This window comes from Stegodyphus dumicola, chromosome 3 (assembly GCF_044657685.1).
Source record: "Stegodyphus dumicola isolate Sdum_Otavi_A_Nest chromosome 3, ASM4465768v1".
Classification (NCBI taxonomy): domain Eukaryota; kingdom Metazoa; phylum Arthropoda; class Arachnida; order Araneae; family Eresidae; genus Stegodyphus; species Stegodyphus dumicola.
The window spans coordinates 181,831,204-181,855,213 of record NC_140770.1 but is presented as its reverse complement, the minus strand read 5'-3'; the positions used below and the strand labels follow the sequence as shown (position 1 = coordinate 181,855,213).

General features: G+C 34.3%; 1 protein-coding gene across 3 annotated transcripts in view; it reads left to right on the top strand.

The window, feature by feature from the left end:
• Nucleotides 1-24,010, top strand: part of LOC118183122 (cubilin-like) — a 501,423-nt gene that overhangs the window by 239,037 nt on the left and 238,376 nt on the right. The window contains exon 1 of one of the 3 annotated variants that reach the window (XM_085813678.1): nucleotides 21,152-21,534. The exons of the other annotated variants lie outside the window; for them this stretch is intronic. The gene's annotated coding sequence lies outside the window, so the exon portion shown is untranslated. Of the gene's footprint in view, nucleotides 1-21,151; nucleotides 21,535-24,010 lie in introns of those variants that run through there. 3 annotated transcript variants of the gene reach the window in all.

Here is a 24,010-nt window from a genome sequence, read left to right as displayed (position 1 = left end):
TGAAAAGTGAAACGACGCATTAATAGTGATTCGACTCAAAATCCCATTTCCTGACTAATAGCTCTTTTGGGCCAATAGCTGCAATATTAGTTACAAACATTACTACGAAAATTTTGAATATGCTTATTAATTAGTTAAAAATGCATATCGAGTATATTCTTAAATTATGTAACAGCTGCAGGAAAAACTCTTTCATGGAAATTTTATATGCTATACCATTTATATAACTTTATATTTAATTAATTAAATTTCTTTGGACTTTTACATATAAATATAAGTATACACACACGTATATATACATATATAATGAAAAAAGACAAAGGAGTAGCAATGTTGTTTGACGGACATTTGTGACCACTATTCACTTGGTACCTTAATCGGGCCTATTCCCAGATCAATTACATTTTTTAATACTATTGCGATGGGAAGAGAGCACAGCCAAATTGCCTCCACCTACCACAAAAGGTGAAGCAAAAAGTGCGCATTTATATAATACGGAATGTTACCAATAGGAAGGTTTTGGTTTAGATCAGAAAAGTTTCATTTTCACAATTTTGAATTCAAGTTCTGGAAAAGCTACGTCATCAGCTTTATGCAAGTTCTGTGAGACTTAAAAATGGCGCAGTCAAGAAAGTTGTTTTTAGAATAGAGGGGGAAAATTACAGGATTAACTTTTGTTAACATATTTTTGTCTGTCATATATATCTATCTCTCAATCTTTACATCCATTTCTCAATACGTAGTATTTTTTAAAAACTGATAAAATTTCAAAACTTCTTTACTTTTATACATAAATTTTTAAAACTGTTTTCTTCTTTTTTGTAAATAACAACAGCATAACGCGTTGTTTTAGAAAGCTTCCAAGTATTGGATGCTCTCACTATCAACTCTTAAGAATATACATATACTAGCAAACTTACTCTAATGCTTTCAAAATTCGAATATGCTGATTTTTGAAGTTTTTTTACTGTTTTACTAGAGTCATGGGGGTAGATCGTTCAGTTGTCAATCTGACTGCTTGCTTCTTCCATCATTACGAAAGTATTTTGTTTTTCGGAAAGAGGAACGTATGCTAGATTGCCTTCAAAAATCGATAGAATTTTATAAAAATATACGCTAATCTAACTTTGATTTTCACCTAAATTCAAATGAAAGCAAATTTTTCTTTTTCAGAAAATTATGCGAGTTGAATGCATTAAAATGATTTTTGAGGAAATGGAAGTATACTACTTTAATCTTAATTAAGTTTAAACAATAAATTTTACGCGTGTATATATATACTCATTTTAATATTGAAATATCATTTATAATTTAATATTATTAATTATAATTATTAATTTAATATTATTAATTTTAATCATTATTTTAATATCATTAGTTATAATTATTAATTTAATATTATTAATTATAATTGTTAATTTAATGATATTAATTGTAATTATAAATTCAGTATTAAAATGATGTCCTAGAATAACTTTATAATAGCAATATTCAAATGATGGTAATACTTTAAGTTGGCAAACCCAATTTTTCTTGTAATACTAAGGCAAAAAAAATTCCATTTCCTATTATGCATGAAACATACCTTGATGTTTACATAGCTAAAAAATGACTCTCTCCATCAATTTTCTCAAAACCTAATTTGTAAGATTTGCTTTCATTTCCCGCCCAGACAGAGAAATAATGAGCCCATTCCATGTTTCATTTGTAACACGTTCAGCGACTTATTAGAAAGTTTATTATTTCATAACATGAATTATGATAGTTCGGAAATGAGGAAACTCATTCCAAAAGAAGGAGCGGGGTTTTTCTTGAAAAGTTGTTTTGACAATGGTCGCTAAATTCCTTTTAAAGAGCTTGATAGCTTTTGGTGAAACTTCTTTAACTACGATTTTTTATTATGACTGAAGTTCCTCCGAAACTTGAAGGAATTTTCATGCTTAGTCTATTTATATTCCATCCTTTTGAATCTATCTATCTCTCTATTTCTATTTATATGTTTCTCTCTTGTTTCGGTTTCTAACCACTAACTCTCTTTATTTATTCATATACATATATACCGGGTGGCCATAATTAAACTGACAGTGCTCACAGTGTTCTGTAGCGCGATCTATTTGCGAGAATGACGCCACATTTTGTAGGGAGATTAAAGAAGACGGGGGACGAAGGATTCCGCGAAAAAAATAGTTCCAAAAGTCACCGCTTGGGGAATATTTGGCGCTGTGTAATAGAAAATAGAGTGTTAAGAAATGCAAATTAATACGGAATAAAATTACCTTTTATTATGGATATGCCTTACAGTACGGTATGGAAAATATCACAAAAGATTATCAACTTCTATCCGTACAAGATCAGCTTTGTACAGGACTTACTGTATCCCGACCATGATAAGCGATTGAGTTTAGCTCTCACCTTTCTTGCCAGAATGGAGGTGAATGATGCTTGGCCGTGGAACATCTTATGGGGAGACGAGGCCCACTTTTACCTGAATGGAAACTGTGAATACCCAGAACTGCCGAATTTGGGATGACAAATCACCGCATGCAGTCACAGCAATTCCCTTACATTCACCAAAGGTAATTGTTTGGTGTGGGTTCACATGCTACATGCGACGGAGGACGTGGGCACCACCCCTCTACCAATACGGTTAATCGGTATAGCGCCACGTCCACCTTTATTTAGATAACCATACGTGTTCATTGTGCTAATATACTAATATATAAACATACATAAAAATTTGGTACTTATAAATAATTTGTAATACTTATAAATAATTTAATATATAAACATACATACAAATTTGGTACTTATAACTTAATTTGGTACTAATAAAGTGGCGTTAAAGCTAATTAATGTTAGACACTGGATAATACCTTGCCATGTTACAAGGTGTATGCAAAAGCATGGATACGGTAGCATATATACATAACGTGTGTACTCATATGTTGAGTACACTATGATCCTTTGAAGCATTATCATTAGACTACAGAAGACGTGTACATACTGAAATATTAGGTGCGCAAAGTTATGCTGGAATAAGTAATTAGTACAGTGAATTAAAAGTTAGACCCTAGATTAGTACTATGTGGTACAGTCTCTTGCTACTGAATTATTTGTACTGTTTCCTAAGTACATTAACCAATGTACAAAGATATTAAAACGCGTGTATTAGGTACACAGTAATTAGTGGATACCCAAGCGTTAGGTAAGTGCTACTTTAACATACATTAACAATAGGTACTTAATACAATGCTGAACAGATAATTGGTGCAATTAATTTTAGAGTTTGGCTCTAGTTAGTTCTTTGCGATACGGTGCCGTGTTACAGGATAAAATGTGCAGATGCATAGTTACATTATCATATATACAGAACATAAATTCATATACATATATACAGACATTTTGTGTACAGACACATTAGGTACATGATTATTCAATGCGTAATAGATGTATATTAACTATACAGTGTCAAGATATGTGATAACACTAGTAGACACATGGTTACAATTACATATAAACAAGGACATACACAATTACATATCGACAAAAGCGTATATACGCTTATATTTGGTACATAATAGTCATTGGTGACATAAACATTTGGTACTTACTTCATATACTTAAAGTCTAGATCGATAAAATAATGTTATAACTAGTAATAGGTGCTTATTAATTTCATAATAGGACACTAGGTTGATATTATGCCTTACTGTGTCACGTTACGTAGAAATGTATGCGGGTGCATGGGTACAGCTTCCTATTTACAATGCTATACCTATTTACAATGCTTATATCATTCGATTTCATAATCAATAGGTACATGGCACATTTATATACATGAGCAGATGGTACATTGTAGAGTGCCGTTGAGGATAATTGATGCAATTAATTTTATAGTATTTTAAAAATAATGCATTTATACGCAATTATAAGGTGCATAATTGTCATTGGGTACATATACATTAGGCGCATATACATATACATATTCATATATTAGTTTCTTAATACTATGCTAGGGCAAGTAATTGGTGCTGTTATTTTCACATGTAACATGATGCTGTAGGCGATTGGATGGATAAACTAATATACATACTAATATATATATATACAACTTTTAGGCACATAATAATCACTAGATTCTCAGACATTAGGTACATGGTATACATATATATATGTAAACAGATGGTTCATAATACAGTGCTATAGAAAGTATAAAATGCAGTTAATTTTATAGTAAGATTCTAGTTTAACACTATGCGAAACGTCTTCATGTTACACAGTGTTAAATACTGACGCATGAATACAGTAATATTTCTACTTGTTAATACTATATATGTAAAAATATACAAATATTAGGTGCATAATTAACATAGGATACATAATTATTGGATGGACTATACATATACGTACATAATGCATAAGATTAGTACAATGCTGGAACAATTCATTGGTGCTGTTAGTTTTAGTGTAAGATCCTAGTTTAACGCTATGTGGTACAGTGCCATGCTACAGGATGATATGCGCGGAGCCATGGATTCAGTTATATACATACTAAAACACGTATACACAATTATTAGGCATACAGTAATCATTGGATTTATAAGCATTATATACATGGTACATAAACAGATGATACATAATATGTAAACAAATATATATATAATATATTCAATAATAATGCTATAGAAGTTAGTTAATGCAATGGATTTTTTAGAATTAAGACTTTAGATTAACACTATGCGGTAAAGTGTCATGTTGCGTGATGTTATATTCGGATGCATGGTTACATTATCCATACATACGAGGATATATATACATAGTATTAGGCACATAGTAATCATTGGGCTCACAATCTTAATGCACATAGTACCTTAGTCTCGTAGACTTGAAAGTACGTAATAAGGTTCAATTAGTGCTATTAATTTGATGATGCTAAATAATACGTATTAATACAATAATGAAGCAATGATTAATACAGTTAATGATCAATACAGTAACATTTATACTAGAACATATATATACAAATACAAGGCGCATAAATACATTGAGTATAGAATCATTGGGTGCACTATACATATACATACATAAAACATAACTACATAGTGATGGTACTTAAGGTACATTTATAAACAGGTACAGATGGTCCTTATTTACATATTGCGGTACAGATAATAGACATAATTCGTTTGGTTGGCATAATGCAAATTGATTAAATAGTTGATTCTTGCTATATTACTAGGAGTGTTGGATACTCCTTACGATAATTCACAGTTATTTTGTGGTGTTGGTAGATGGTGCTAGACACTGCAAGGTCGGCCTGTTTATCCATTAAAAGCCCTATTTTTCTAACCAAGTGCCTCTGTTTTATCAAAAACTTACAGAAAGCTTGTCGATTGGTCGTTGGAAGGTTGATGTGTAGCCCTTTTGTAACGTGACAGGAGGTCAGATAATGCTCCGGAGAGCCAGTCTGTCCGCAGGCGCACTGGTTAGTGTTACTTATCCCGCGTTTGTTAAAGAACTCGGGAAATGGTCCGTGACCCGTAATGTATCTTACCAATTGCATGTTTGCAAAATTTTTGGTAGTGTCCACGTAGCTGACATGGTAATAAGCCCGTCGGCCGGTATCGCTGTTATCCCATGTCTGCTGCCATTTCCCGATTGCCTTTAAGCGCAATGATCTTTTCAGGTAAGACACTGGCCATGGGATGTTGATTTGTTGAGATGTTGCTCCTGTGGCAGCTTCTTTGGCTAGATGGTCAGCCAACTCATTGCCGTGGTGGCCGGCATGCACTTTGATCTACTTAAGTCTTGTATGGAGTTGGGAATTTTTTCGCAGATCTTCCTGTATTCCCTGAATAATATCGGATGGGTGGTCAGGGTTTCCTTTTGCGTATAGCGAAGAAAGACTGTCTGTCTTTATTGTAGCATTACGGTAGTGGTGGTATTGCAGGTAGCGGATTGCTTGCGCAATTGCCACTGCTTCTCCCTGAAAAACGCTATTAAATTCCCTTAGTTGACCCTTCCATTGATCTATGACTGTATCTTGCAGCATGACCACATAGGCACTTCCCACGTTTTCGTCTATCTTCGACCCGTCAGTGAAGATGGTAATCTGTGCTGGACGGTGGGCCGTAGTTGGATTGGTAATTATGCTTATTCCGGTGCCTTTGGCTGCTGGATGGATTTTCAGAGGGCAGCATTTAGCGTCATAGTCCTCTGGATTAAAATATTCTTCATCAAAGGTGGCAGGTCTTTTAAGCTGCAGGACGATTTGTTTTGCTGCCTCCTCTTTGACACGGATGTGTAGGGGAAGGAGGCCAGCCAGCACGTTGATCGCATCTGAAGAGGTCGTGCGGTAGGCTCTGGTGATACCCAATGCAAAGGGTCTTTGAATGGTAGAAAAGTGTTTAATTTTCCTGCTTTGCAATGGGTGAGCCCATACTGCTGCTGCATAAGTGACTATCTTTTCCACCACTGTGGTGAAGAGGAACTTCTGAATATGAGGATTGAGGCCCTATTTGTGGCCATGAAATAATCGCATTTGCTTCGCTATTGTCACTGTTCTAATTTTGATGTCCTGGATGTGTGGTATCCAGGTCATCTTGTGGTCGAACGTAAGGCCCAGATATTTTAGTTGATTTACTATTTGTATCCTCTGATTGTTGATCTTAATGGTTGGTCTTCTTGAAAGAGAACCTTCCTATTTAGGTATTGATAACACTTTGGATTTGTGCTCTGCAATTTTCAGTTTAAGGTTGTCACATAGGGCGTAGAATTGTTGGCACACTCCGTTGCAGTGAGTCTCTAATTCTCTTTGGGTTTGACCTTTCACTATTAGCGCTGTGTCGTCTGCGTAGGCGTAGATCTGGGTGTGCGCTGGCCATGTAGCTGTTAAAACTTCGTTGAAAGTTAGATTCCACAGGTGTGGACCAGAGCACGACTCTTGTGGACAGCCTATCAGGTTCAATGTTCCTTCTAACCTTCTTCGGGAACATGCAAGGACCTGACTCGGAACAGAGAGCTTACTAAAGCTATGTTCAAAACTGTGGGAAGTAAACAGGATACACAAGAAGGGTATACAAAACCATTTATTTTTCTCTATTTACAATGACTTCCGTACTTCGGAATACACCGACCCGCTACTTGGGGTCAAAACGTAAAAGTATAAAAATAAAACTATAATTTAACTTTAGAATAATAAACGTGGAAGATTGGCCTTATAATAACAGGAAGCGTATGTAGTACAGAGAACTGTGAACACTACAATACGTTTAAATTTATCAAGAGGATTAAAACCTCTGCCCTGGAAGGCAAGAAGCAACTGCTAAGGTAAGCGGCCTGCTTCGACTCACGGCTTCCTCTCTCTCGCTTGGCAAAAAGCCACCATTTAAATACTTGGCGTTCGCCAGACTAACCTTGCATAAAAACCTTAAAGCTTATAATTCTGGCCGGAAGTAGAAAATAAGAAGTGATAGTAAAGATTTAAAATAAAATAAACGTTAGTAAAACTTAAGAACCTTACAAGCCTCTCGTCTGCTCCTGTTCTATTATGCCTGAGTTGTGAACTGCTAGTAGTCTTCTATCCTGTAGATAGTTGCTTAGCATCTTATACAGGTTGCTCGGACATTTTGACTTCCGCAGAGCCTGTTTGATAGCAGGCCACCATAATGTATCAAAAGCGTTCTTGAGATCTATACTTATCATGGCAGTATAGTGGCCGCTATGTCGATTCTCTAAAATTGCTTCTCTAATGTCGAAGAGTGCGTGGACTGTAGAAGTGCCCGTCCTAAACCCGTATTGTCTCGAGCTTAAGAATCCTTGCGTGTGAAAATGGTACCGTAGCCTGTTCATGATAATCCTTTCTAGTACCTTACCCATTGCCGTTAAGAGACAGATAGGACGAAAGGATGTGGCTTCGGCTGGGTTCCGGTTCTTTTTCAGAAATAAAATAACTTGCCCTATCTTGTAGGGTTTTAGGAATATACCTGCTGCCAGAAGCTTGTTGAAATAGTCAACAAAGAATTTAGGGGGAGTTTTGATCGTTGCTTTGGTGATAGCATAGTCCATCCCATCGGGCCCAGGGGCTTTCTTGCGTGGCAGAGTTGCAAAAACTTTTTGAAGTTCATTAATTGTAATATCCGGGTCTGTTGGGGTGTCCAGTGTGGTTGCTACTGTCCTGAGATGAGCTTGTTCTGCTGTGTCCTGAAGTACATCGTCTTTGCAGAAAACTGCGTTTAGGAGCGTACGTAGGGTGTCTGCCGTGTACTCCTGACTGTTGGTGATTGAGAGAGGGATCTGTAGCTGCGAAGGTTTAAAAATTTTACCGGTAGCTATTTTGTGGTGAATACCATACGTCTTTTTTGCTTGGGTGCAGAATTCCCTCCAGGAATTCTGCACCCAAGCAAATGATTAGCCTGAATCTTAGCCTGAATAATCATCTTTTTGTACCGCGCCCGCTCCCGTTGAAATATGGTGAGGGTGTTGAATTCTATCTCCAACCGTCTTTCGCTTTTGAGTTTTCTTCGCAGTTCTCTGCACTTTCGTTGCTGTTTTCTGAGCGCACTCGACCACCAGTTAATGCCTTGGAGTCTCTTAGGATTTCTAAGAGGGAGATTTTCATTACATATGGCTTGCATTGTTTCTTGTAATGTTACGGAGAAGTCTTCTAATTCTGCTGCCGTGTTAGCTAGTTGGAGCGAAGGTTCGAGGCGCATTAGCTGCACTTTAATTTTCTTCGTAAATGTTGTTAATTTCCGGCCAGGAAGGTTATAGCGTTTGATATTGGACACGGAGGTGGTCTGCGATATAGAGAAGGTAATAAACTTGTGATCACTGAGGCTCTCATCCTCTTCGACTTTCCAGTCCTGCAAAAGAGGTGCTACGTGCAGAGTGGTCAGGGTGAGGTCTGGCCATCCCTGCACAAAGACCCTGTCGAAGGATGGCGGTGCATCTGCTGTATTCTGTACTATTAGATTACTTGAGGATATGAAGTCTTCTAGTTCTTTCCCTTTCGGGTCTGTAGTTCGATATCACCAGGCCGTATTATGTGAATTGTAATCGCCTGCGAAGATAATATTTGGGATTTTAAATCGATGTATGATACTTTGGATGAATCTTGTCGTCGGGCCAATATCCACTGTTGGAGGAGAATAGATCGACACTAAGATAACAGCGAAGGAATATACTTCTAGAAGCACTGCTACATGATCTTGATCGAGTGAGATAAATGTTGGAGACCAGTCCGGATTACAGCTTATTATTATAGCTCTTGGTGGATGGTCGTGATTGGAACTTTGAAATACTGTCCATTGGAATGGAAAACCTGCTGTCGCGCAATCGCGGGTATATGGCTCTTGACCTATGATAAAGTCTATTTTATTATCAATTGCGAATTGAACTGTCTGAGCGACCGCAGCCCTGGCTCGCTGCATATTGATTTGTAAAAATCTGATGGGTTCTTCGTTTGAGTTAAACACTGTGTTTATCTGAACGTTTTGTGCTTGTTGACTTTCGCAATTACGTGGTGTGTTGTTATTAATATTGGGTGATGCTGCGGGTGTAGGCAGCTACTCGCTGGTATTCTGCGCATTCAGTTGCGTAGGCTGGGTGCCTACAGTCGTGCATGGTTCCATGTCTATTGTTTGCGTCACGGCAGTTAATACATTCTGGTAGTTCTGCTTTGCAGTTTTTGACATTGTGCGGTCCGGCGCAGTAGGCACAGAAGTTCTTCTTGCATGTGCATTTATTCTGGGTATGTCCGAGCTGCTGGCACTTGTAGCAGCAACGGATGCCCAGGTACTCTGTGATTGCGTGTACCTGCCAGCCTGTGAAAATTCGTCTTGCCCTAAGGACTGCCGGGAGGATGGACGGTTGGCACTCCAGGACCCATTTGACTCGCTTTGGGTTCCGTTCTCGGAGTCTGAAGAGCGCTTTGATGCCTTTGGATCGGATTTCTGCTGTTGCAGCGATTTCCCCGATGAGTTCCTCGGGCATAATGTTGTCCGGGACGTTATGAACTGTGCAGCGTGGCTTTCTTCTTTGCCGTCTTTGCAGATCAATCTCAAGGTTGGCATTCTGTAATTTCTCTTCTAATTGATCTATGTCTTTAGCTGATTTGCAAAGGACCTCTAATTCTCCTTTCGATGTTGAGGAGATATGCTCCACCGCAATTTGTAGGCTGCTAATCGAGGCTTTTTCTTGGAGCTCCTTCCTGAGTTGTGCTTCTCTCTTCTTACCAGTAGGCTTTATTATTAAACTAGGCCTCTGTGTTAGTTTCACTACTTCTGCAAAAGAGCGTGGGGGTAGCTCCTGTATAACTGCTGATGTTGCTGCTTCAGAAACTGATGCACTGTGTGCTAGAAGATCGCTCGGGGTTGTAGAAATCTGTGCGCGTACTGCTTCGCAACAGACGGAGGTGGATGTGTTGACCCCAATTTCAATTGTCTCAAGCTTCGGTGTGTATTCCGCGCCTTCTAAAACTAGCCCTTGTAGAACTTCTAACGACTTTTGTGTGCGTATCCTTACGTCGTTTGGCAAGAGGTACTTGTTCCTTCTGGATGTCGCAGAGGCCTGTCTGATATCTTCTGCTAATGCTACGATTTTCTCTGCGTGCGTCCGATCTGAAGAAAGTAAGGCAAAAGGGTCTAGTATGCCATTGATAGGGGTATGGTCTTCTTCAGTCGGTACTGCAGATTTTCGTTGCATGGCAAGAAGCACTATTAAATATTGCAACACTATTCAAATTTGATGTCACACAACAGTGATTCTTAACAGTCACGAATATGATAGAGAGGTATGCAATTGTGTTTGAAAATGCAGTTGACTGCACAGTTCAGTAATACAGGGAATATTATCAAGATAGCAGTACTGAAAAAAAATAGTTCAAAGTTTGGTACAGGGTATTACTGTATTAAAGTTCAGTCAGTGTCACAGATAGGAGTAACTCAGTTCAGTGAGAAATATGTTACACTGTGGACTATAAAAACCTAGTGTAAAAGCTGTCATAGTAAATAAAGGACTTGTTGCTTTGATGCAGATTCTAGTGTGTGTGTGGCATACACTATATTAAAATAACACTATCACTATAGCAGTACAGACAGAGACAAAGGGACACCATAATTAGGGTAGGCTGTGAGTAAGTAATTAAATTATATATATGCATATAAGCAATGATGCCCGTAAGAGTTAACACAGAGCAGGCAAATGCGTGTTTGACGCAAAAATAAATTGATGCTAATTAAAGAAGTCTAATGCTAATTAAATGAACCTGATCCTAGTGGAGACATATTTAAAACAGTAAAATAAGTATAAAATCACAAGCAAGTAGTAACTATTGCTGTAATTATCTATGAGTACAAAGTTCCTTGGAAAACCTTCTATTCGTTATTAATTAGCGTTATTAGGTAATTAAAAATGAGAATAATGAACTATTGAAGAAGTTATATGAACTCTTACCTTGAGCACTATAACTTCATCTGTTTTTCATCTGTGCAAAACATCATTTTAATCCAAAAGGCACAATAGCTGAAGAATAACACACTAATCACAGAGCTGCACTAATTACACTGTACGGAGAAACAATGGGAGCACTGAATAATATAAACACTGGTAGTTGAGGCGCGAATCTCTCAGGCACTTAATGCAGCTTACACAATTGAAGTAGTCGGACAAACGTAAATTGATGTATGGAAATATGCAAATTCATTCACTATGCGCTGCATACATAGCTGTCACTCATCACGGAATTTACGAAGTCCGAAAAATTGCAGATAAAAATAATATCTTCTGAACTATTTGTCCAAATTTCACCAAATTTTGAAACTTATCTCGCTCTCTTAGCGACTAGGACAATGATGCTGGAACTGAAGTCGTGGCTTAATTATTTCCCGAGCAATCACCAAAGAAACAATGCTCCACTTGCCAGTATTCACCCTTTGTTAGTAAAATGGGAATCGAAAGCTACGGGGGGTAGATTGCATCCGGTCGACCGTTGACATTGCAGAAAGGTCAAAGTTCACGGAATTACACACGAAATATGTTTAAAAATTCATAACTCGACTTCAAATTTAGCTACAAACTTGTAACTAGTAACAAATTACTCGTGAAGACATTAGTCATCCAATGGTATAAGACACAAGGTACGTCGGCAAGCAGCGGCTGCTGGGAGGGCACTTGTAGTCGTGTAGATAGGTTTACACTGTAATCCTAGGTGTAGAAAACGTAATTAACTCGTAATTAATTTACTAAGGCACTTAGAATCACAAATTTGCTATACCCGCATTCCTTGGGATGTTGGCTATACAGAGCAACTACTTTTGAAATATAAATCGCAATATTTCATAGTTATTAAAACAAAAGACGGAGCGTCGTGGAAAGCGTGTAACTAGTACGTACGCTACCTCCCGAATAGGTGTGGGTTCACAGCGGAATTTATCGTAGATCCATTCTTCTATGAGAACTTTACCCCGACAGAACCGGAAACCTGTTCTGTTACCGGAGAGAAATATCGCCACATGTTGACCAGCTTTGTCATTCCGGCACTCAGCAAAGACAGTGCCTGCGGGAAATCATTTTCATGCACTCTACACGTGGCTGTACGGGTGCAACACATGCTACGACAGAAATTCACGACAGAAAGAGTCATTAGCCGCTACTTTCCATTTGCATGGCCACCTCGGTCACCTGATCTTATCCCATTCGACTTCTGGCTATGGGGTTACCTTAAGTCCAAGGTCTATCAAGGAGTGCTCCAGGAACTGGGTACGTTGAGGATAACATATCACGGACTGTACGGGAGATTCCTGCAGACATGTTACTTTCTGCTGTTGTGCATACTGTGCACAGAATGCAATATGTGGTCCACAACAACGGCAGCCACATTGAACCTCATTTGAATGCAAAATAAAAGGTAATTTCCGTATTGATTTGCATTTGTTAACACTCTATTTTCTATTACACAGCGCCAAATATTCCCCTAGCGGTGACTTTTGGAACTATTTTTTTTTTTTTTTCGGAATCCTTGGACCCCGTCTTGTTTAATCTTCCAACAAAATGTGGCGTCATTTTCGCAAATAGATTGCGCTACAGAACACTGTGAGCACTGCCAGTTTAATTATGGCCACCCGTTACGTTGCAAGATAGAAGTTTAACTTTGATTTGTGATACTTTCTAATTAATTTAATTTTCTTTCTAAAAAGAATAAAATGCTTATAATAAAACGTTTTGGATGTGGGTGATTTCAAAATAAATCCCTGCCATTTTATTCTAATGCGTGTTGTCGCAAGAACTTAAACACTTAATAGGCTTATAAATGCGAAACGCAATAAATGTTTTTTTCAGAAACATGCTCTTGCAGGAGCACAGAGTAAGACCATTCAGAAGCGTACTGTATACAGAAGGAGTGCCCTTGCTAGTTTGGTTCTTCTTCCTTTCCTACGCGAAGCAGACTTGCTTGCCCAATTTTTAATGCCACTATCGTAAACTATCGCGGCTACGCTAGTGAAACGGATCCGCTGAACGTAACTCTTTCGAAGAATTTGAGGATAGAAAACTCTCGTTCAAATTAATGCTGGAAGGAACGAGTTATTTAGATATGTATTTTATTGCGTTGCTTGTTGGTAGATATAATAAGACCATTACATAAGTTTTGCATCGACGATTTCGCGGTTGTTCAACTGAGATCTTAATATGCCGACAGATGAGCCTCGCCATTGTTTATCTCAGTCCCAGTCTTGAACAGGTCTCCTTTCCCAGATGACAGATTTGAGAGTTTTTTTACTCCTTTTTCTCTATCATAACTTCCTGAAAAGACTTTGGGCACAAAATTATTTTAAGCTCCACCTAAAATGCTTTTGAGTTAAATGCCATTAAAACACTTAATGCCATTAATTAAAAAACTTTTGAGGTCAATGCCATTAAAATACTTTTGAGTTAAATACCATTAAAACACTTAATGTCATTAATTAAAATACAAATGAGTTTAATTCCACCAAAACACTTAGTGCCATTAATTAAAATACTTTTGAGTTGAATGCCATTAAAACACATAATGTCATTAATTAAAATACTTTTGAGTTTAATTCAGCCAAAACACTTAGTGTCATTAATTAAAATACTTTTGAGTTCAATGCCATTAAGACACTTGATGCCATTAATTAAAATACTTTTGAGTTCAATGCCATTAAAATACTTAATACCATTAATTAAAATTTAATGTCATTGATTAAAATAATTTTAAGTTTAATGTTTGCCAGAATATAAAGCAGAGAGCATAAAGCCTAAAAGTAATACTAATACAATGAATAACCAGTGCAATATGAAAGTGCATTTATAAGCTTATATAATTTTTATATTGCACTACTGATTTATTTTTACGCTTTATGTTCTCTGTTTTATATTCTGGCATTGCAATATGTTTCTTCCATCCTCTTCTGTTCCCAAATCTGTAGCCGTTGTACAGCCACCTAGCCCCTGCCAGGCATTTTTCTCCTCTAAATCCTTTATTTTTCAAACAGGCGCTGGATAGTGATGGACGAGGGGCATGCACTTGCTTACCTCTGGAAGATGCCAGTTGCCCCGTTCTCCGTCACCAGTCACTTGCCATTAAAACACTTAATGCCATTAATTAAAATGTAATGCTATTATTACAATACTTTTGAGTTTAATGCCATTAAAATACTATATAATTACAAACATCTATGCATTATTTGGTGAGAAAAGTGGAACCGAAGGCTTTTATTAGTAGCACTGAAGAAAATTCAGACTAAGACTTCTTATTTAATTAATAAACAGATAGAAAATATAGATATAGATAGAGAAATATATAAAGTACTGAAATTCTTTCATCTATTGGAGGCAGCTCAATCGTATTTATTACAAGATTATAATTGCAGGAGTAACATAAAAACTACAAAACTGAAGGAAATTAAAAGATCAATCAAAATTTTTTTAAATCCCCCTTTTCTATTTTCAAAGCAAAATTCGTTCATTTCTGTAATGCCAAAATGTATCTCATTAAATAATAAATTTCTTAAAAAATGTTTAATGTCTCTGAATGCATTACTTGTAAAACATAAAATGTGTTTATTACTTTCCAGTCTGCATGTTTGGACACATAAATTATTCTGGCATCAGCACTGAAAATTTAGATCCATTGCTAACACCTTCAAATAACCCCAAAACATTGGAAGCTTCAGCAGTGGAAACACAAACTCAGCGATATGTTCCAGGATGTAGATAAAAAATAGATATTTAGGAACTTGCGTCAGTGATCAGACGTTTAACAATATAAGGAAAAACGGACTTGAGTACAAACTCAAACGCAACGAATTTTTTAGTCTGGACAGAAAAGGAAGATAAATCTTACAAATTAGATTTCATGAAAACTGAGCGGATGTCGTCGTTTCTTGGCTAGTAAAGTATTAAGGTATATTTCATGAATATCAAGGAATTGAATTAAAAAGTTTATCTTTCTCTAGCACTACACGAAAAATGATTCGTATATCTAAAAACTGAAAAAATTCTTTTCTCAAGTCAAAATATTTCCAAAATATGATACTGAAAATATTCATGTACGAAATTTAAATAATACCATATGAAATTTTTTATATATGTAAAATTCAACATAAGAGTATTTTGATTTTTCTGCAAAGCATAGTGATGTTACATCATGATAAATCCACGAAAAGCTAGACCTAAAAAAGAAACCCGGAAATTGAAAGGACACTCTTAATATTATGGTCAACATTGCTTATCCTCCTTAACTGAGCTCAGAAGTGTTACATTAGCTTAAAGATGTCCTAAATAATTTTACACAAAACGGATGTGATGAGAAATAGGAGCTGGCATAGTTTTCTGTTTGCGAAATAGATTAAGTTAGCTATTCTTAATCTAAATCATTGGCGTAATCTTTGCTGTTTTCAAGCTTGACTCTGTTACGCTAACATATGGTCCGCTGTCTCTTTTAATTGCCATATGTAATTAAACGCATATGTACATTTATTGCCAATACGTAAAATATACGTTTCTAATTATCCCTTGCAAAATGTTAAATATAATGCTTTGCCAAAAATAAAAAATTGCATAAGCCGAACATAACTGAATCTTCATTTTAATGAACCGGCATCACTGTCATAACATCACATTTCAGAATTTCATCATTATATATATAATCACCCAAAATAATTACAAATAATTAATAACATTTTAGCTAATGACACTACTTTCGACCCTTCTGTTAGCAACAACATTTACTTCTCTTATGATGACTTGTTTTATAAATATATTATGGTGTATTTAATATTTTTGTCATACTAAGTAATGCAGACAATAGTTAATGCTACAGCGAAGAGTGTTAAGACGACAGTAGACCATTATATAGGTATTAGTTTTATAATATATATTTTGCTGTAATTAGGAAGCATGTAAGCAGCTTAATTCAGTAGCAATTTTTAAAAGGTTCCATTTATAAAATGTTGGATTTCTCCCGCATTATAAAATATTAAAGCGCTTTAGACTATATGTCGATACTTTGAAGTTAAATGCATGAGTTAAAGATAGCATTTTAGATCCGAAAATAAAGAATCTTTTAGCTTTTCTTAATTGTTTTATTATGATGCTTTATAAATAGCTTTCGGTTTTGATATCATTTGGGTAAGATTATTTTTTATTTTACTTTAAAAAATGTTGAATATTAACAAGAGTCATCAAGCTTTTTATAATTAAAAGTTAGGAAGAAAAGTTAAATAATTAATCCAGAAGAAAGCAAAGCGATAATCTCAATGTATAACGGCAACAAAAAAGCTAAGTTTGGGTATTAAATAAAATTTTAATCTATTTCAAACGTAGCTTTAATTCTTAAAAGTATTAAAGGAGGCTTAAGGAAGGTATTTAAATGCATACCCATTTTCTTACGCACATACACACATACCTAGACCTATCTGTATACACACGTTCCTAGACCTATACACATACCTATCTGTCCCTGTATAAAATAAGCTGTAGTCAGACACGGAATCAGTCTTTTCATGACTTGAATTTGTCACTTTTCCATCTTCGCCTTGGGATGTTGTCACAGTGTAATGTGGATTTATTACTTCAATCGTGATCGGACCCTTTTCTTCGAGGAAATGCGTAATTCTGCTATTCAAACTGTGAATGTGACGGGTGCTATGTTACATAATCGCTGATATGTTACATAATCGCATCATCCCTAGCTGGACTGATAAACACATGTTAGAAGTTATGACGCATATGTAGGATGGCGCTCCACCCATATTGCTACACGTGTGAAAGATCTCTTGCACACGTCTTTTAGTAAAGATCACGTGCTTAGCCGTCACTTTCATAATGCTTGGCCAGTGAGGTCCCCAGATCTCAATCCGTGTAATTATTGAGTGTTGGGTACCTTTAAGTTATATCAGTTCATAATTACACCTAGTAGCTTTCAAGATTTTAACAGGCTGAGTTTATTTAAAATTTTATAAATGATAGAATAATAGTATGGAAACTTGGGATATAGAAATCCAAAAAAGGACTAATTCTAACATTACCGATTATAACTGCAAAACATTTAAGAAAGAATTTTAATTTAATCTTTGTAATTTACCAATTAAACTATTTAATTTATCAAATAATATTCATGTACCTTTAAATAATTCATTACTCAGGCAAAATTATAAATACATTGGATTGCTACAGGTTTAAATTCCTATAACACTTTAGTTTTAAAACTATGGTTAAATTTGCTAAGTTTAATAGGCAATATCGGTTTACGATCATAAAGATATATGAGTATCATGTCAGGTATGTATACACAGTTAGTATTGCATATAAATAAATTTATTGTTGTTTACAATATGTGATTGATATCCTATGCATTTGTTTGGTTAGTAAATGTTTCGCTGATATTTTGCAGTTGGCCTTTAGGCTAAAAGGAGCTTGAACTTAAATTCAAAAATATTACTGATAATCAAAATCAAGAAATGTATTAGGGACCAGAGCTGGTTGTTATGTATGGTATAAAATTTCTATACAATGTATTACAGATTCTGTGAAATATATGTGCAGATGTAAACAAACTGTGATTATTAACATTTCATATAATATTACATTGGCAACTTTAAATATATTTGCTTACGACCGTAACAAAATAGCAGCATAACTAAATCTTAAAACGTTTCACTCTTATCTTTGCCTTCAGTTTGCATTAATTTTTTTCAAATGATTTAAATCATTACATTGCAGTGTGGTGTATCACAAACAGTATTTATGTAGTAATTTAGTAATATTTTTTTCTGGAAGACTTGCGTACATAATCTTGCATGGGTCTTAATGCAAGTTTTTCGACCGATATGCAAAACCATAAGCAAAGTAAATGCCGTCCCCGAAGCTAATGCGTTTTATGATTTTGGGTATAAATATTATGCCATCTCAGGAGCTAGTATATGCAAAAATAACATAAAATAAAAATACTAATAAAACAGATAAATAAATATAAATAAAGTGATATCATAAACAAATAAAAATGATATAACTCGGTTGCTGATTCTAAGACGAAAAAGCCATTCAAATAACGTTTATAAAAGAATATATTGCTGCCATCGTCCACAGTTAAAAAAAAAAAAAAACTGAAAGTAAAGCCCCCCCCTAAACAAAATCTGAAAGGTTTCATATTTTAAATATTACGTCTAAAGGAGAGTTTTTTTTAACATTTTGCGTGTTGCATTTATTTAATAAATATCATGTTCTTTGCAATTATTAAACAATACAATTCAGTTCAGTAGCAATGTTGAAAAATAATTTTTTTTCAAATTTGATCTTCCACATGCCCATATTCGTAGGAGGATTACGTCATTCCAAATTCGATGGCTCTATGTACGGTTGTTTTATCAGAATGCGAGAAATAGACATACATTTAAGCGGATTTTTCATTACTTAATTTTTTCAAATATAATGCAGGACTCTAACATTTGGTGGTTACCGTTTCAAAAGTGAAACGGACATTTATAGTGATTCAACGCAAAATCGCAAAACGAAAACAATAGTCTTTCAGGGACAAAGCCCTTTTAGACTTAAAAAAATGAGAAGTAAATAAAAAAGGAAATCCTTAACTGCCTTTTAACTGCAATTATAAAAAGTCCAAGAATTTAATAGTTAGTAAAATATCTTCTTGAATTAATTTTTAAAACTTTTATATTATTTCTTTTTTACATTCCTAACTGATTCGTAAGAGGCGTGACGAAAAACCTTATTTTGAATTTTTCTGCTATTTCCTGTTATAAATTTAAGCTTCCCCTTTATCGTTGTCTTTGTCGCATACTTTAACACCAAAAAGCGAACTTTACAGTAAACACTGTAATTTAGTTTCGTTGGTCTAATTTTGCTAATACTATTTTGATTTTGTTGGAATGGGAGGGAAAAAACAAAAACAAAAAACAAAAAAAAAAAAAAAAAAAAAAATGCGTTAAGTCCACCGTAATATGCGTTTAAAAGTGAGTATTTCTGGTTAAATCCTTTACAGTATATATTGCAAAATCCTATTATTTATTATAAAAATGTCGAAGCATTTTGAAATAACTCAGCAGAGCAGTTTGATTTATTACCGAATTACATTACTGAAATCATGACTGCAAGTCTTAAAATAGTATTTATAATTTAGGCGTATAAAAAAACGTGTATTTGCATTAGTTGAAAGCCTAAGCAAGCGTCATATATGAAGTTTTGATTGTTTTCAATAATCAAAATTCGAATTAATGAAATATAAATTTAACTTCTTGTTGATCATAACTCAACGACAGAAACTGTTGAAATTGGCAACATAATTAGTAAGTGAGAGAAGTAAGGACTCATTTCGGTTTCAAATATTTGCAACCTACGCGTTTTTTAATATTAGGAAAAAATCATAGTAAACGGTATTTCTCAGTTAAAACAATAAACAATTCACAATCGTAGAATACATTTTTTGAAGTAGTAAGCGTTTTGATATATGAGTTGGTAGTAGATAGCTTCAAAATTGCCTTGTAAAATAATCATAAAACCCTTTTGTTGCAAATGGCAAGAATCAAAATGATAGGTAATCGTGTTCTTTTGAAATTCATGAAACAGTGTTAAATTATGGTCCAACAGTCTACGGGAGTTGCGCATGCATTCAAACTTTGAAATGTTAAAAAATAGAGAGTTGCATGGAAAAAAATTATGTCTCATAGCTGCATGTGACATCGTTGAAGAAAAATATTGCTGATAAAAGCCATAAGAAATAACTAATTTAGTGAAGAAAAGTGTCTGTGTTCCTTTTGAGAAAACTTTATACACGAGCGACACGGTAACAAAAGCTATATACATACTGATCAAAAGGCTTATGTAATATTGCTATTGCTCCGCTGTTCAACGTGAAACAGCTGCTCATAGATAAGTACATATTTGTTTTTGTTGAAGCATCGAACTTCTCAAAACCTAATGCTCTTTATAGAGGCTGTTACTTAATATGGAAATAATATCATACCAAGAACTCGTAACAAAATCTAACCATAAAAATATTGATAACCAAAATTGGACAGTATGTTTTTGTGTCAGGTATCAATGGTGACTGTATATTGTGCGTGACTATGGCCTTACGTATAGAACCCAGAGAGATTTACATTAATAAATAATATTATTAAGTTTCTTACATGTTTTAAATAGCTAATAAACAGAGTTTGAAAAATAAGACTGATATATTAAGGCATTATGGAAAATGTGCATAAAAATGCGCGTTCTATTTTTCCTTCTTTGGAAAATATAATAGTCTAAAGGAAAACAAATTCGCGAAGGACCATAACAAAATTCGATTACGATTTACAATTTTATGCTTGGAATTGAGACAAACACCTTAGAAATTACTTCTAAGTATTCTTCGCAAAGAACGGTCTGTGCTTTAGACATCATCATAGCTTTATAAGCAAATAAATCTTGAGAGAGAAAATTGCACGACAAAGTGAAATATTCGTTTCAAAATGAAAGTCTTGAGTAACAAATTCCTGGGATATTTCTGCAAGTTACAAGCTCGCATACCTGTGGAAAAGTCTTCCCCACTTTGGCGAATTTATCGCGTTTCACCTGGCTGTGGACTTGGCGCAGAGGATGCCGACAGCAACCCTCCAGCGGGGTGTTTGCGAGGGAAGAAGAGCTTCCTTTGAGATCCCTGGACTCTCCATCCGCACGCAGCACCATGTTGTTAGTGGCAGTTGGTTTCATCCTCATCCTGTTGATTGTCTTCCTTATTGTCATCGTAGTTTACATGCAGACCACATGAGACAGCCGAAGACCAGGAAGAGGAGGAAGTGAAAAAAGGGACTGTGAGAGGTGGGAGAGGTTTTCTGAGGGGGGTGCCCAAACTTTAACAGAGTTTTCCGAGAACGCCATCTACCTTTCTTTTTACTTTCCCCATCCACTTCTTCCTCAAGATTTCTCTGGATTGAAAAAATTATCTGTCACAGCCGTGATTTTGAAACTTTTACGTATTTATAGCTATTTACCAGTCATGGCTTGTATACGTAGGTAAGTCGTAAGAAATATTTTGACATTTATGATTATTGGCAATGCAATGGATGTATATTACTGAACAGTCTGGAATACCAGAGGTCATATTATTATAGCAACAGATATTGCTTCTGACAATTTATTAGAAAATAAAATGATACATCAGTACAGAAATTTATGGAATTTCAAATACGTAAATGAAATTTCATTCGAAAGAAGTTTAAATTTATCTTATGCGTTTGTATTTTTATATAAATAAAATGATAACTTATATTTGTCATCATGTCCTAATGATACTTTGATAGTATCTTTAATAAAAAATGAGGAAAGCTCTCTAATAATTTAAATGATTTTGCGCTTGTTTTAATTAGTTGATATTTTTATTTCGATTTATCGTCAAATGTATGATTTAGAGGCAAACGGAGTAAGTATTGCAGTTAAAATTAAAATATTATTATATTTTCTAATTGTTACATTTTTCAGTGCATACTGTAAGAATATAAGTGCTTTTATATTAAAAAATATCTTAGCACTGAATGTCTAAATTTAGATTCAACTGCGTCATAATGCGGCCTTTGTGTACGTAACAGTTTATTGGCATAACTTATGAATGAAAAGTAAAATAAGAACTTAATCTTAAATTTAGAAAATTGAAATTACGATTATTAAAGCTTGAGTGTTACCTTAATTATTTAGATTTTTATGGGTTTTATGATTATGACAAAGAAGAAGAAATATTTTACACAAGGTATAAGTAAAATGTTGCGGTTAAATGCAAAGTAATTAATAAATTGTTTATAAAAGCTAGAAAAACATTCTGCGTCTACTGGGATTTACTCACATGCCATTTGAAGGCAATATCTGTTGTTTTGAACTTATATTACTTACATTTTGTATTATGTAGTTTAAAAATGCTCTTTAATGCACTACAGTCCCTTAGTTAATTGTTTAGTGTTTTAATGTGCCTATTTCTATTAAATTGTGTATAATTAAGTGACTTAATGTAATTATAAAGTTACCTCGAAAATTTATAATACGACTGACAAATATATCCGCTAAATTATTAGCTCATTAAATTGTAGAAAAAGAGTTTAGGCCAAAAAATAATACAAGTAAAATAATATTATTAAAACACTTTTCCTTCCTCTTCTAAAAAATAAAAAAATTAATTTTTTTTTTCTTCATGGAATTTAAGATTGGCAATAGCGTTTAATGTAATTAATTTTAAATATTTATCATGCATAATAAGATTGCACATGCAAATAAAATCAAGTAATATAATTTTTTTTAAAGTCAGTTCCGACTTATATGTGAAAAAAGCTGTATTAATATCAAGTATCATCCACTAAAACTTTAAAAAAATGTATTTGAACTTGAGTGGATGAATAAAAAGTACTTTATTAACGATTGGAAATTTGAACAAGATATAGGGAGAGTGTGAGCTAATAGTAGAAATTTAATAATGAAGCTATACATGTACAAATTTTAATTATTTAAGGAAATCAAACTGACATTATTGGAAATTACGTTAACCGTGTAATACGAATTTAAGCATGAAATTCATACCAATTTCATAAAATTTAATAAATTAGTAATTTTAATTAAAAATAAGAGTAATAAATAATAACAATAAACTTTAAGATAGCGGCAAACTTTTAAGTAAAATATATAAACTGCATTTTATGGCGTCCGTATGAGCTTGAATAAATTCTCTCTGGTTTAGGCAAGGTATATTAAATTTTTAGTTCTTAACTTTATGACAAATTTGCTTTAGTATACGATTCAACGTTTTAATAAATACAATGAAAGATTTAATTAATTACATTAAAGTATTTCAGTTTTCTGAGAAGATGAGAATTAAATATTTGAAGATGAATAAAAGATGACAAGGAAATATACAACTGATTTTCCCCACTAATAAAAGAATGTCAGGAGATTAAGAATCTATAAATGGTGATAATTATATAAAAGATTGTGGTTTACATTCTGCATAAATGATTGTTAAATTATTGTTATGTCATTTTCGAAAATAAGTAAATGTGAAAACATAAAGAGGTTACTAATATTTTAGTTTATGTATTCAATATGAAAAATATCTATCGGTAAATGCCAACAAAAAGTTACTTCAAATATGCGTAAATCTTTTAATCAATTTAATAAAATAAAAATCAATTTTACTTTCTCAGCTGGAAGATGCAAATTAATAAGTAAATAATTTTCCCTTAGATTCTGAGATTTATAAATAAATGTCATGAACTAAAGAATGAAAAATAAAAATGCTTTCAAGTTAGAATTTATTTTCTGATTATTGCTTCCACCTATATATATGTAGTTATGGATTATAACCTGTGCTCATTATATAAGGCTTTGGTTAATTGCATGAAGGTACACCGTTCGTATGAAAATGATAAAAAAAAATACTGGTCACATAAAACGCTTAAACCCTGATTCAAAAATCGGATATAATTAAGAATATTTACAACATATGCGAGAG